Below are 14146 nucleotides of genomic sequence, written 5' to 3'. Positions count from 1 at the left end.
GTCTTGAAAACTATCTAGTCAAATATTATTTACTGTCGTCATGGCAACGATAAAATAAATCAGTTATTAGAGATGAGTTATTGAAACTATTATGATTAGAAATGTGATAAAAAAAAAATCTCTCCGATAATCAGAAATTGGAGAAAAAAAAAAAACAAGGGGGCTAATAATTCAGGCTTCAACTGTGAATAACACATAGTGTGATGTTGTAATATACAATATATGTTTTTTGTTGAAATGCATGATGTAATAATAGTACAGTAATACTGTTAATACTGCAATAATTTATTCCCTTGGTAGTAAAAACATATTTGTTTGCATATTGCTCCATTATCCAGAAAACTATCATTTTAATCAAAACCTATTGTGTCACATTTATTTGCAATGAACCTGTTGTCTAATTAAATCTATTCTAATTTATATCTTATTTCTTCCTGTAAAAGTAGCAGAGGGTGGTGGTAAAAAAACAGCTTGAACCTGAAATCTGTAGAGAAAACAAACTGATTGTACAACAAAGATATAGAAAGATAGTTTGTCATTGCTTGAAATGTAATGTGATATACACTAATGTTCAAAAAATGGAATTGTTAAAATATAAAAGCTTCATATTAATCATATATAACAAGAATTCTATTGTGTTTGACTTGCTCATACACACAGTAGATTTTATTTTATTTGCTGTGCTGCTCATGAAACATTCCTTTATTTATTTATTATTCTTTATTTATTTAATTTACCTATATTATTAATTCACATTATTCCAGTTTTTACTGTATATTTGACCAAATAAATGTAGCCTTCATAAACATAATTAAAACTTAAAAAAATACATTGAGCAGATCCCAAACGTTTGAACAGTAGTGTACATTTTGCCATTGTGAACACAGTGTTTTTAATGAAATGTTTTTTGGCTTGCCCTTTTTGAGTTCACCAAACCAAGATTCCACGATTTCTGCAGCAAAGCCAAATCTTAGTGTGGCTAAAAGACCATCACAGGTTGACATCCAGCCCAGTTCAGCAGTGTGTAGTGCTTCTACACCAAGCACTGTTGGAAGTATTGTCATAATCCACATAGTTTATTGAGAAAATTTGGTGTAAGCATTATTCTTACGTAAATTCGTATTTTTATTAAGTACAGTCACGTTAAAGCTCAATAAAACATCTCTGTAATATTCTTTTAGTGTATAAAAAACATATATTAAAAATAAGCACCATTCTTTAAACTTTTTGTTCTGCATATAAGCTCTGTGACAAAATTTTACAGTTTAGCAGCAGTCATTCATTTCCAATGTTTTATAATACATTAATGTTCAAATAAAGTAATGGTTGCAAAAAATTCTGATGAGTTACTGTTACTTATAGATATATATTTACAAACTGTACTTTGTTATACTGCTTGGTTGTACAGACACAGGACCTTCAAGTTTCTGCCCCCGTCCTCACATCCATTGAGGTAGTGACCAGCTCCACAGAGCCGTCCAGCATTGTCTCAGGAAGTAATTTCATATTTTCGGTCCAAAAAAGGTAATTTGGTTTGCATATTTGCTGCCCCAGCTGAATTCACACAAAGTGGTTTTAAGACCTGTCAATTAAATCGACTTGATGTTAATTAACTAAGTGTGATACATGTATAACAAAATAAAGAGAGTTAACAATAACAATAATATGTTAACAAAATAAATCAAAGAATCACAAAAATTAAGCCTTCTGCTGTTGATATTTTATCTTCACAGCAGTAAAAGAACAAAGTTTGGATGGAAAAGAAGTAGAAAGAAAAAAGAGAAATAACTATACTGGAGAATACTTATGTGTCTTTAAAGGGCACCTATGGTGAAAAATTAACTTTTCAAGCTTTTTAGACAGAAATGTGTGTAAGTATAGTGTATAAACTGTCATACTGGGTTGAAATAAACCCACCCAGTCCTTTTTTTTTCAAATTTAACAAGTTGAGTTTTACAAGTTTAAAATGTTTTAAAGAGCCCATATTATAGGTTTTTGAAAATGGCCTTCCATGTAGTGTGTAACACAGCTCTAAATGAAGTGAAATGTCCAGCTAAGGCTTAAATCTGTAAGTGTACAGTGTTTAAAACTATTGATTAATCTATAAAAGAGTCGACTCATAGTGCTTCAAACGAGTTGTCTTGATAACGAGTCATTAGGTGTTTCGTGATGACGCGGCTACGAAACACAAGTAGTTGTGCGCGCAAACCCGGGAGATTTGAAACCTGTGGCCTCGCCCACTAACACAGAAAAAAAGTCACACACACACACACACACAGACAGACACCGGTCGAATGAAGTCACGCTGTGCAGATGGATATTATTGACAGTTCACCCAAGATGAAACCTCAGCAATATAGCCTAGCCTTGAGCAGTTCTAGTGCTTCTGAAAACATGCTTACAAAGAAGACTTCATCAGTTTGTAAAAGGAAGGATCAGTAAAGACTGTCAGAACATGGATCAGTGCATCATGAATCAGTTTTTTCCCCCCATTTCACAAGTGTAAGTACGTGCGATTAAAACTGTAAAAAGTCCATCGTCTGTATTTACATTCACCCACTGGCAGCCAAAATCCACTATGAAGCGTGTGTGCACTGTGACTACTTTTATATTGTAGATTAGCAGCTGGGCATTTCAATCTGTCTCGTGCTGAAGCCTTGTCTGTGTGGACCAATCGCAGCAGGCTGTCATCGGTCCAATCAGCGCAGATTAGCTTCGCGCTCAGGAGGGGTTTGGGAACAAATGAATCGCTGAACGATTCATATGGGAGTCGCTGGGATAATTAGGTAAAACTAAATGCAGATTATAAGACCATCAAAGTGTTTTTTGACCTTGCATGCATATTAGACTGTTGTTGGAGACCCTTACAACCTAAATATGACCCTATTTCATGTATAATATGGGCTCTTTAAAACAGAGCATGTGTGTAATGAATTACAGCGATTCACTTCAGATTCACTTAATCAGCACAGCCGCGTGTCAGAACAATTATAAAGGAAGACGCTTCAATCCTGGTTATTAATATACATTAATATAAGAGATATCCATACAGCAGTGGATATTACCAGTATCATGTCACATGCGTGCAAAACGAGTGCAAAGTTTAACGCGCTCTCTCTCTCTGTGTGTGTCTTGGTGTTTGAGCTGTGTGTGTGTCTTCGTGTCTGAGCTGTGTGTGTGTGTGTCTGCGTGTCTGAGCTAAGTGTTTGTGTGTGTATGTGTGTGCGATATGTGTTTGTGTCCGATGTGTGTTGTGCCCTGCTGTGTGTGTGTGTGTGTGTGTGTGTGTAAACTTTGTAATGACATTGTGTGTGACTCATTGTTGCAAATCCACAAAAAAATGCATCAAATACTGATTATTAAAGTTCTTACTGTAGTATTTCTCACACACGTTACGTGAGATCTCCTTACTGAGGGGTAGCCGAAGGGTAAAAAAAGGGGTAACCGATGTGCCCTTTAAAGGAATATCATACATATTACAAGGTATTTTGCCAAAAAAAAGACAGGGAAGCAATTAAAATTTTTTTGGGCTAGAGATAGGTTACACATAGCCGGACTAGATTGGGTCTATACTTCACAGAGAAACTGAAACTACGTCTATTACTCGCAGGAACCTCATAATCGCTATTGACCTTTCTTGCATGACGAAGTATCATACGTATCGCAAGCTTTATTTAGCAGAAAAACAACATGCAACCAAATTTAAGGTTATTCGGGCTAAAATTGGGTTACACGTAGCCGGGCTAGATCTGGTCTATACTTCACCTAGCCGGTGAAATGACGGCTATTGCTTGCTGGGCTGTAATCATTGATTTTCACAGTAGCAAAAACAAATACTTTAAAAGTCAATGGTTACTGGTTTTCAGCATTCTTCATAAAATATTCTTTAGTGTTCAACAGAAGATTTGAACAGGTTTGAAATAAAGAGCGAGTAAACAGTGACAGAATTTTCATTATTCATTTGAGTGAACTGATTTACTTACCCATCACTGCTGTGCTCCAATTTGGCAGATCCAAGCACTGAGGATGACAGAGGTGCAGGGACAACAGGTCCCAATCCTCGACTTTAGTCTAAAGTGTGGAGAGAATACAATCAATGTCTCACTTTGGAGGGACATAGCCCTACTGGAGCTTTTCAAAGGAGATGAGATTGAGCTCTCTCACATGAGAGTTCACATCTGGGAGAGTGGGAAGGGTAAAATAAACTCTTCAACTTACACCACAGCAAAGGTAAAAAAAAAATATCAAGCAAGACATTTAGTAATATAATAACTTTATATTACTCCTGCATTTTCCAAAAATGTATTAGATTCATGAAAATGAATACATGAAATTAATATAATAAATTTGCAAGAGTTGTGTAACACGGTACCAACCAGCAGCACTATTTTAGGTTTTTAAGAGAGCAAAACCATATGAAACAAAAGTTGAACTTTACTTGAGCACTTCTGTTTTTACTGAAACCAAGGTTTAAGACTTGACTTGGAAGCATGCAAGTTTAAAAAAAGAAATACATGACCAAAAGTTTATACCATTCGAACAGTAGTTGTCAAATAGTAGTCATAAGGCAAGTATTTTTTATTTTATCAATTTAAGTTAAAATATACATGGATGGTTCACCCAAAAACTAAAATGTATTTATTATTTATTAACCCTGTAGTGGTTATAAACCTTTATGAGTTTCTGGTTCCACTTTATATTAGGTGGCTCAAACTACTATGTGCTTTGAAATACATTTGTTATAATGTACTTATTGTGTAAATACATATTTTTTTTGTACTTATGATAAAATACCTATATGTAATTACATTGTTGTCCATCTCTTACACCTACGTATACCACCAATCCTGTCCCTAGCCCAACCCGTATCTCACCTCAAGAGCACCACAGGTGTTCTGCAAATACATTATGAACACAGTAATTACATTGTATTTACTTTTTGATGCAAGAAGCAAGTAATAGTAGTTAAGGCCAGCTTATATAAAGTGGGACCAAGAATAAAGTAAGAATTAAAGACATTAAAAATTTTTGAAAGCTAAAGTTGATCATTTGCTATTAAAAATTAAAGTAAGATCATTTGATAATACATTTATATTAGTCAACTTGAACAAAGTGCTGGTGCAGGCATCACTACAATAATAATTAATGATTTTTTACATTTATATAGCGCTTTTTTGGACACTCAAAGCACCAGTGGGCAAATTTGGGTGAACCTATTTGGTAGTTTTGTGATTCTATGATTTTACAGTTGATTTAAAAATATATCTTAAAGGGCACCTATGGTAAAAAATCAACTTTTCAAGCTGTTTGGACAGCCATATGTGCATGTATGGTGTATAGACCGTCATATTGGGGTGATATAAGCACACCCAGTGCTTTTTTTCAATTTAACAACATAAAAAACGGTGGACCAATTGGAGCTGTTTTCAAATCGACCGCTACCTGACGTAGGAGTGCTGTCCCCCCGCCCACCAATATTGATTGACAGGCGCGTCATCATATCCTCAGTTTGTTGATTCACGTCCGCCATTTTCAGCGTGAGTCGAAGCGATATCACTAAAGGAACACCCTAGCTCTATTTTTAGATGCAAGGCTCATTGGGCTCAACACAAGAGCAATATTCTCCACATTATCGCTCTAATCGGAATTATTGGTTGTATCTTTAGGTAGGTTTGCAAACATGTGTACTTCTCATTGAGTCTGCCTTATACTTCAGCCGTTTGCATTTCTCGCAATCCCAGAAGCTCCCTGTGATCTTAACTAGCATGCGTTTTAGAATTCTAAACATCGGTTTCTATCAGGGTACACTCAAGTCGACGGCTGGGCGCCTCGGACCACTGCAGACTTGAATTGCCGTTGTGTGTACCCTGATAGAAACCTATGTTTAGAATTAAAAAATGCGTGGCGCGATGATTCGGGACACTTCATATTTCTGCCGCGCCACAGAGAGTGTCTGGTGTGCCGTGTCGTGGCTTCGAGCGGTGCATCCGGTGCCTCAGTCAAAGTTAATTCAGTGTGCGTGGTTATAAGTCTCGGTGTACAAGCTCGGCACTTGAAACTAGCACACAGTTGGCTGTAAAACTGTACAAAGACACGTATGATTTTGTACTCTCTGCTTGGTCTGTGTCCGAGTCGTACATGTACGACTGATTGCTGAACCTCTCACTCCTGCTCCTTCTCTGTCTGCCTGTCAGACTCTGTTGCAAACGCAGAGCGGGTGAGCTCATGGCCCCGCCCCGTGTTACGTTGGCGGGAAGCCGAAACTAATTTACATGTGAAGCAACACACCCCTAAATCAGCTAACTGTGGACACGCCCCCAACATGACACTTTTTAACACATTATAATAAAAAAATCTGAATTGTGTTTTAAACTGAACCTAAACTGGCACACTCAGAAGAACCATAATATTAATATTAAATCATAAAAAAAGAGGTAAACTATGTGCCCTTTAAAGTAAAATAACTGTCTACTGAAAGTTAGGTTAAATGCAACAAAAAGTTAATTGAACACTCTTAGATTGTACCTAACCCTAATTTTATATTTGATTAAAGTTCATGTTAAAATATCTTGCGTTGCTACTTATAGGCATCTGAATGTTTACTCAAAGTCTATTCATAAACAGGATAACAACTACATGCAGACAATAACAACAAACATCTTGGTGGTCAATGTTCTGAAAACTTGTTGAGGATTTGTTGCATATCTACTGATACACTGTTGAACATCTAGAACCTAAATTGGTGACACTTATCTTACCGAAAGTTTAATAAATGTTTACATGCTGTAGACATTGTATTGATTGCCTAAGAACATTTAAAAGACAATCTACAGATACTACCCAGATGAAAGTAAACAGATAAGAACTTGAAAAGTAACTTATGGTCAGCAGACTATCTAAAGGGGGACCATTAAAATAAAGTGTTACCCGGCACCTTTTCGTTGACATCTTGTTGAAGGCATACAAAAAATCTATGACAAATGATTGGCGAAAAGGCCCAGTGGCGTGGATGAAACACGGTAGCTGTGAAAACCTTCTTGAGATGTGTTTGCATGTCATTAACTTCCTGCATTGCCATGCATATTACCTATTATGACTAAAAGGGTAACGAGATACCTAACGCGAAAGGCCATTTTGAATCCTGCATGGTGCCTACAGAGAAGAGACTGTGTACAAAGACAAAAATGGTGCTTACATATAAAGCTGGTGGGTTGTTCAAGATCCATAAACAAATCTAACAACCGAATCATTGCCGCTCCTTTTTTTGTCTGTATAATTGTACATGTTAGTATGATTTAGATCAAAAGTCCACTAAATGTTCATTAACTAATGTCAAAGCTGCTACAATTAACATAGAAACACCATGGATAGCACAGCTCCGCCTCTTTTTCGATGACAGGCGTAGGGCTCGTCTGGGATTTGAACCCGGGACCTCTCGCACCCAAAGCGAGAATCATACCCCTAGACCAACGAGCCCTGTAGAAGCAGTCTGCAGTGCCACAAAAAATTCTGTGAGACCGATCCACTCTACTCTTTGTTCATGTTGTTTTTGTTCCGTGTGTCAGCAACTCCCTTGAGGCATATTACAGTTCACAGGCAGTATAAAACAGCCCAGTGGCCTAATGGATAGGGCACCAGCCTTCGAAGCTGGGGATTGTGGGTTTAAAGTACCAACTGGGTTGTCTTTGATGCAGTTCCTTTTAAGTTGACTGTGCAAGACAATCCAGTGTTACCTTTAAAAAGCTAGGTTCATACCCCTAGGTCAAACAGACATGACAATGGAAAACTCCTCAGAGAAGCTGTTTTGTCATTAGGTGTACACACCAGATCGTCTGAATGCAATATGGCATAGGGATCCTAAAGTACTGTTTTCTGAGTTACAAGAACTTCCTGAGCCATACATCAGATATGTCAAAGGCTAGTGTTGACCCAGTGGCCTAATGGATAAGGCATCAGCCTTCGAAGCTGGGGATTGTGGGTTCAAGTCCTATCTGGGTTGTCTTTGTTGGGTTAAATTTAAGTTGTTTGAAACAATTCCGACTTGTTTTCTCAAAACTTAGGCGTGATGATCTGAGGACAATAGTTAGCTTAGAATTCTCAGACTTGCTGCACACTTCAAATAAGATTCATCCAATCTTGCTTGAATCTCACTGTCACGTTACAAACCTAAATGGTTCCGCTAAGCTTTGGTAATGGAGATCTTGACTTCAAGTACCCCGTGGCTTTCAACTAATGGTCTCATGTTAGGTGGATGATGATGAAATGCAAACAAGAAAATAGCTGCAGAAAGGTTGTGATTGCAAGTTAATGAGAGTGGCCTTGTCTGGAATTTGAAACTCAAGACCAGTCACACCATACGCGAGAACCATACCCCAGGACCAATGAGACCCGAATGTGGATGATTGCACAAAGAAAATGTTTGTCCATTAGTTGCACACATCTTATTTGACGGAATGCAAACTGGCATCGAGATCCTAAAGTGCAGTTTTCTATGCGTTGGCATCTTGTTGAAGGCATACAAAAAATCCATGACAAATGATTAGCGAAATGCCCAGTGGCCTAATGGATAAGGCATCAGCCTCCGGGGCTTGGGATTGTTGGTTCAAGTCCCATCTGGGTTGTCTTTGAAGGTCTCACTTCAATTTGGGAGCAATGTTTGGTGGAAGAAACACGGTAGCTGTGAAAACCTTCTTGAGATGTGTTTGCATGCCATTACCTTCCTGCATTGCCATGCATATTACCTGTTATGACTAAAAGGGTAACGAGATACCTAACGCGAAAGGCCATTTTGAATCCTGCATGGTGCCTACAGAGAAGAGACTGTGTACAAAGACAAAAATGATGCTTACATATAAAGCTGGTGGGTTGTTCAAGATCCATAAACAAATCTAACAACCGAATCATTGCTGCTCCTTTTTTTGTCTGTATAATTGTACATGTTAGACTGATTTAGATCAGAAGTCCACTAAATGTTCATTAACTAATGTCAAAGCAAAAGCTGCTACAATTAACATAGAAACACCATAGATAGCTCAGTTCCACCTCTTTTTCGACGACAGGCGTAGGGCTCGTCCGGGATTTGAACCCGGGACCTCTCGCACCCTAAGCGAGAATCATACCCCTAGACCAACGAGCCCTGTAAAAGCAATCTGCAGTACCACAAAAAATTCTGTGAGACCGATCCACTCTACTCTTTGTTCATGTTGTTTTTGTTACGTGTGTCAGCAACTCCCTGGAGGCATATTACAGTTCACAGGCAATAAAAACAGCCCAGTGGCCTAATGGATAGGGCACCAGCCTTCGAAGCTGGGGATTGTGGGTTTAAAGTACCAACTGGGTTGTCTTTGATGCAGTTCCTTTTAAGTTGACTGTGCAAGACAATCCAGTGTTACCTTTAAAAAGCTAGGTTCATACCCCTAGGTCAAACAGACATGACAATGGAAAACTCCTCAGAGAAGCTGTTTTGTCATTAGGTGTACACACCAGATCGTCTGAATGCAATATGGCATAGGGATCCTAAAGTACTGTTTTCTGAGTTACAAGAACTTCCTGAGCCATACATCAGATATGTCAAAGGCTAGTGTTGACCCAGTGGCCTAATGGATAAGGCATCAGCCTTCGAAGCTGGGGATTGTGGGTTCAAGTCCCATCTGGGTTGTCTTTGTTGGGTTAAATTTAAGTTGTTTGAAACAATTCCGACTTGTTTTCTCAAAACTTAGGCGTGATGATCTGAGGACAATAGTTAGCTTCGAATTCTCAGACTTGCTGCACACTTCAAATAAGATTCATCCAAACTTGCTTGAATCTCATTGTCACGTTACAAAGCTAAAAGGTTCTGCTGAGCTTTGGTAATGGAGATCTTGACTTCAAGTACCCCGTGGCTTTCAACTAATGGTCTCATGTTAGGTGGATGATGATGAAATGCAAACAAGAAAACAGCTGCAGAGAGGTTGTGATTGCAAGTTAATGAGAGTGGCCGTAGGGCTCGTCCGGGATTTGAACCCGGGACCTCTCGCACCCTAAGCGAGAATCATACCCCTATACCAACGAGCCCTGTAAAAGCAATCTGCAGTACCACAAAAAATTCTGTGAGACCCATCCACTCTACTCTTTGTTCATGTTGTTTTTGTTCCGTGTGTCAGCAACTCCCTTGAGGCATATTACAGTTCACAGGCAGTATAAAACAGCCCAGTGGCCTAATGGATAGGGCACCAGCCTTCGAAGCTGGGGATTGTGGGTTTAAAGTACCAACTGGGTTGTCTTTGATGCAGTTCCTTTTAAGTTGACTGTGCAAGACAATCCAGTGTTACCTTTAAAAAGCTAGGTTCATACCCCTAGGTCAAACAGACATGACAATGGAAAACTCCTCAGAGAAGCTGTTTTGTCATTAGGTGTACACACCAGATCGTCTGAATGCAATATGGCATAGGGATCCTAAAGTACTGTTTTCTGAGTTACAAGAACTTCCTGAGCCATACATCAGATATGTCAAAGGCTAGTGTTGACCCAGTGGCCTAATGGATAAGGCATCAGCCTTCAAAGCTGGGGATTGTGGGTTCAAGTCCCATCTGGGTTGTCTTTGTTGGGTTAAATTTAAGTTGTTTGAAACAATTCCGACTTGTTTTCTCAAAACTTAGGCGTGATGATCTGAGGACAATAGTTAGCTTCGAATTCTCAGACTTGCTGCACACTTCAAATAAGATTCATCCAATCTTGCTTGAATCTCATTGTCACGTTACAAAGCTAAAAGGTTCTGCTGAGCTTTGGTAATGGAGATCTTGACTTCAAGTACCCCGTGGCTTTCAACTAATGGTCTCATGTTAGGTGGATGATGATGAAATGCAAACAAGAAAATAGCTGCAGAAAGGTTGTGATTGCAAGTTAATGAGAGTGGCCTTGTCTGGAATTTGAAACTCAAGACCAGTCACACCATACGCGAGAACCATATCCCAGGACCAATGAGACCCGAATGTGGATGATTGCACAAAAAAAATGTTTGTCCATTAGTTGCACACATCTTATTTGACGGAATGCAAACTGGCATCGAGATCCTAAAGTGCAGTTTTCCATGCGTTGGCATCTTGTTGAAGGCATACAAAAAAATCCATGACAAATGATTGGCAAAATGGCCCAGTGGCCTAATGGATAAGGCATCAGCCTCCGGGGCTTTGGATTGTTGGTTCAAGTCCCATCTGGGTTGTCTTTGAAGGTCTCACTTCAATTTGGGAGCAATGTTTGGTGGAAGAAACACGGTAGCTGTGAAAACCTTCTTGAGATGTGTTTGCATGCCATTACCTTCCTGCATTGCCATGCATATTACCTGTTATGACTAAAAGGGTAACGAGATACCTAACGCGAAAGGCCATTTTGAATCCTGCATGGTGCCTACAGAGAAGAGACTGTGTACAAAGACAAAAATGGTGCTTACATATAAAGCTGGTGGGTTGTTCAAGATCCATAAACAAATCTAACAACCGAATCATTGCTGCTCCTTTTTTTGTCTGTATAATTGTACATGTTAGACTGATTTAGATCAGAAGTCCACTAAATGTTCATTAACTAATGTCAAAGCTGCTACAATTAACATAGAAACACCATGGACAGCACAGCTCCGCCTCTTTTTCGATGACAGGCGTAGGGCTCGTCCGGGATTTGAATCCGGGACTTCTCGCACCCAAAGCGAGAATCATACCCCTAGACCAACGAGCCCTGTAGAAGCAGTCTGCAGTGCCACAAAAAATTCTGTGAGACCGATCCACTCTACTCTTTGTTCATGTTGTTTTTGTTCCGTGTGTCAGCAACTCCCTTGAGGCATATTACAGTTCACAGGCAGTATAAAACAGCCCAGTGGCCTAATGGATAGGGCACCAGCCTTCGAAGCTGGGGATTGTGGGTTTAAAGTACCAACTGGGTTGTCTTTGATGCAGTTCCTTTTAAGTTGACTGTGCAAGACAATCCAGTGTTACCTTTAAAAAGCTAGGTTCATACCCCTAGGTCAAACAGACATGACAATGGAAAACTCCTCAGAGAAGCTGTTTTGTCATTAGGTGTACACACCAGATCGTCTGAATGCAATATGGCATAGGGATCCTAAAGTACTGTTTTCTGAGTTACAAGAACTTCCTAAGCCATACATCAGATATGTCAAAGGCTAGTGTTGACCCAGTGGCCTAATGGATAAGGCATCAGCCTTCGAAGCTGGGGATTGTGGGTTCAAGTCCCATCTGGGTTGTCTTTGTTGGGTTAAATTTAAGTTGTTTGAAACAATTCCGACTTGTTTTCTCAAAACTTAGGCGTGATGATCTGAGGACAATAGTTAGCTTCGAATTCTCAGACTTGCTGCACACTTCAAATAAGATTCATCCAATCTTGCTTGAATCTCATTGTCACGTTACAAAGCTAAAAGGTTCTGCTGAGCTTTGGTAATGGAGATCTTGACTTCAAGTACCCCGTGGCTTTCAACTAATGGTCTCATGTTAGGTGGATGATGATGAAATGCAAACAAGAAAATAGCTGCAGAAAGGTTGTGATTGCAAGTTAATGAGAGTGGCCTTGTCTGGAATTTGAAACTCAAGACCAGTCACACCATACGCGAGAACCATATCCCAGGACCAATGAGACCTGAATGTGGATGATTGCACAAAGAAAATGTTTGTCCATTAGTTGCACACATCTTATTTGATGGAATGCAAACTGGCATCGAGATCCTAAAGTGCAGTTTTCTATGCGTTGGCATCTTGTTGAAGGCATACAAAAAATCCATGACAAATGATTGGCGAAATGCCCAGTGGCCTAATGGATAAGGCATCAGCCTCCGGGGCTTGGGATTGTTGGTTCAATTCCCATCTGGGTTGTCTTTGAAGGTCTCACTTCAATTTGGGAGCAATGTTTAGTGGATGAAACACGGTAGCTGTGAAAACCTTCTTGAGATGTGTTTGCATGCCATTACCTTCCTGCATTGCCATGCGTATTACCTGTTATGACTAAAAGGGTAACGAGATACCTAACGCGAAAGGCCATTTTTAATCCTGCATGGTGCCTACAGAGAAGAGACTGTGTACAAAGACAAAAATGGTGCTTACATATAAAGCTGGTGGGTTGTTCAAGATCCATAAACAAATCTAACAACCGAATCATTGCTGCTCCTTTTTTTGTCTGTATAATTGTACATGTTAGACTGATTTAGATCAGAAGTCCACTAAATGTTCATTAACTAATGTCAAAGCAAAAGCTGCTACAGTTAACATAGAAACACCATGGATAGCACAGCTCCGCCTCTTTTTCAATGACAGGCGTAGGGCTCGTCCGGGATTTGAACCCAGGACCTCTCGCACCCAAAGTGAGAATCATACCCCTAGACCAACGAGCCCTGTAAGGCAAGGCAAGGCAAGGCAAGTTTATTTATATAGCACATTTCATACACAGTGGCAATTCAAAGTGCTTTACATAAACAGGAATAAAAGAAACAATTATAAGAGAAATAAAAACAAACATAAAAATGGTAAGAATAAAAATAAAATAAAAGCTGATAAAATGTGTTATAAAAGAATTAAAAAGAAGAGAAAAACATAGTAGTCGGACGTAGCACAGTGCTCATTCAGTAAAGGCACAGCTAAACAGATGTGTTTTCAGTCTTGATTTGAATGTGCCTAATGTTGGAGCACATCTGATCATTTCTGGAAGCTGATTCCAGCAACGAGGGGCGTAGTAGCTGAAAGCCGATTCACCCTGCTTTGACTGAACTCTTGGGATTTCTAATCTATTTGATCCTAAAGATCTGAGTGATCTGTTAGGTTTGTATTCAGTGAGCATATCTGTAATGTATTGAGGTCCTAGGCCATTTAGTGATTTATAGACCAGTAATAATACTTTAAAATCTATTCTAAATGTGACTGGGAGCCAGTGTAAAGACCTGAGGACAGGTGTGATGTGCTCTGATTTCCTGGTTCTGGTCAGAATTCTGGCCGCAGCGTTCTGGATGAGCTGCAACTGTCTGACTGTCTTTTTGGGAAGGCCAGTGAGGAGGCCATTACAGTAATCCACCCTGCTGCTGATAAAAGCATGAACAAGTTTCTCTAAGTCTTCACTGGAAACAAAGCATCTAATTCTTGCAATGTTTTTGAGATGATAGTATGCTGATTTACTA

At 39.3% G+C, this 14146-nt stretch overlaps 7 non-coding genes and 1 pseudogene across 7 annotated transcripts; 3 read left to right on the top strand and 5 right to left on the bottom strand.

The window, feature by feature from the left end:
- The window catches only part of LOC130222698 (zinc finger protein 850-like), a 100977-nt pseudogene that overhangs the window by 18098 nt on the left and 68733 nt on the right, over window positions 1-14146 (top strand).
- trnap-ugg (transfer RNA proline (anticodon UGG)) lies at window positions 7405-7476 on the bottom strand. Its single transcript has one exon. It is a non-coding gene; the product is annotated as a tRNA-Pro (tRNA).
- On the bottom strand, window positions 9065-9136 carry trnap-agg (transfer RNA proline (anticodon AGG)). Its single transcript has one exon. It is a non-coding gene; the product is annotated as a tRNA-Pro (tRNA).
- trnar-ucg (transfer RNA arginine (anticodon UCG)) lies at window positions 9586-9658 on the top strand. Its single transcript has one exon. It is a non-coding gene; the product is annotated as a tRNA-Arg (tRNA).
- Window positions 9982-10053, bottom strand: trnap-agg (transfer RNA proline (anticodon AGG)). Its single transcript has one exon. It is a non-coding gene; the product is annotated as a tRNA-Pro (tRNA).
- Window positions 11638-11709, bottom strand: trnap-ugg (transfer RNA proline (anticodon UGG)). Its single transcript has one exon. It is a non-coding gene; the product is annotated as a tRNA-Pro (tRNA).
- Window positions 12160-12232, top strand: trnar-ucg (transfer RNA arginine (anticodon UCG)). The gene has a single exon. It is a non-coding gene; the product is annotated as a tRNA-Arg (tRNA).
- On the bottom strand, window positions 13298-13369 carry trnap-ugg (transfer RNA proline (anticodon UGG)). The gene has a single exon. It is a non-coding gene; the product is annotated as a tRNA-Pro (tRNA).

The sequence above is a fragment of the Danio aesculapii genome, chromosome 4, assembly GCF_903798145.1.
Source record: "Danio aesculapii chromosome 4, fDanAes4.1, whole genome shotgun sequence".
Classification (NCBI taxonomy): domain Eukaryota; kingdom Metazoa; phylum Chordata; class Actinopteri; order Cypriniformes; family Danionidae; genus Danio; species Danio aesculapii.
Note: the sequence above shows the minus strand (reverse complement) of the source record. Positions and strands in the feature narration are given on the sequence as shown.